Source organism: Phyllostomus discolor, chromosome 2, assembly GCF_004126475.2.
Source record: "Phyllostomus discolor isolate MPI-MPIP mPhyDis1 chromosome 2, mPhyDis1.pri.v3, whole genome shotgun sequence".
NCBI classification, from domain to species: Eukaryota; Metazoa; Chordata; class Mammalia; order Chiroptera; family Phyllostomidae; genus Phyllostomus; species Phyllostomus discolor.
Window position 1 is genome coordinate 161773046 of NC_040904.2, and position 1221 is coordinate 161774266.

The window sequence follows — 1221 nt, forward strand, 5'->3', positions numbered from 1 at the left end:
AGAAATGAAAACAAGAACATCAAAGAGATATCTGTATTCTCATGTCTATTGTAGCATTATTTGCAGCAACCAGGTTGTGGTTACCTTGGGCCTCTTGAATAATCCAGAATAATTTCATTTTAAGATCCCTAACTTTATCACATCTATCAAGTCCCTATTGCCATGTAAGGTAATATTCACTGGTTCCAGGGATTAGGGCATCTTTGCGGTGTGGGTTATTGAGCACACTGCATGTGAGTAGAATTGTTCAAGAGGAACAGAGTCAAGTTACATAGCTACTGGTAGGTAGAGCTTATGATAGCCCATGTTTTGCTTGAGCAGGTGGGAATAATTTAGAGTTTAGAACAGGTTAATTTACTATCTCTAAATATTTTGTCTGATCAAATTTTTATTTTCAGTAGAGACTAAATGGCCAATGTAGTTTTTAGAGTTACCAATAATAGGTAATTTATTCAATGTAATGATATATTATAGTAGTTGTTTCCAAAGAACATGAATTTTGAGAAATCATGCCAAGATTTATTCAATGTTTCATTAGATATAATGGGCTGCTTATGGGAAGGAGAAGAATAGAAAATGGCAGTGACCTGACACTAAGCTTATCCTTAGAAAAAGGCCTTCATTTCACCCTCCTCCATTTTGAATGTCTGAATTCCCTATGCTTTCTTCTTTGCTTATAGTGTGCTAGTTTTGCTTCTTCTATTCTTTGTGCATTTGGTAAGTGTTCAGGCTTTTCATCCCTCAAGTCAGAGTGACCAATGTAAATTCAGTCATCTGATAATTTAATTTCTATATAATTAATCCCACCAAAATAGAACTGGTAGTGCAATTCTGGTATGGATTGCAATGATAAAGTTTATAATGTAGGAATTTTTGCAAAGAGTTATGAGAGAAACTGGAAAAATCATTTACAATGAAATCCTAGATGTGTGAAAATCAAAATTAGTAATCAATCAAATGAAAGCTTACCCACCTGACACTTCCGTAGTCATTCCCCACTCCATTGTCCATATCCATGGATCCTTCATATATGCTTTTGACTAATTTTTTCACCTTCTTTCAAACAGTCCCCACCCTCCTCCTCCCTACACAACTGTCAGTTTATTCCATGAATCTATGCCTCTGCTTCTATTTTTCTCATTAGTTTATTTTGTTCATTAGAGTCCTCTTATAAGTGAGATTATATTGTATTTGTCTTTCATTGACTGGCTTATTTTACTT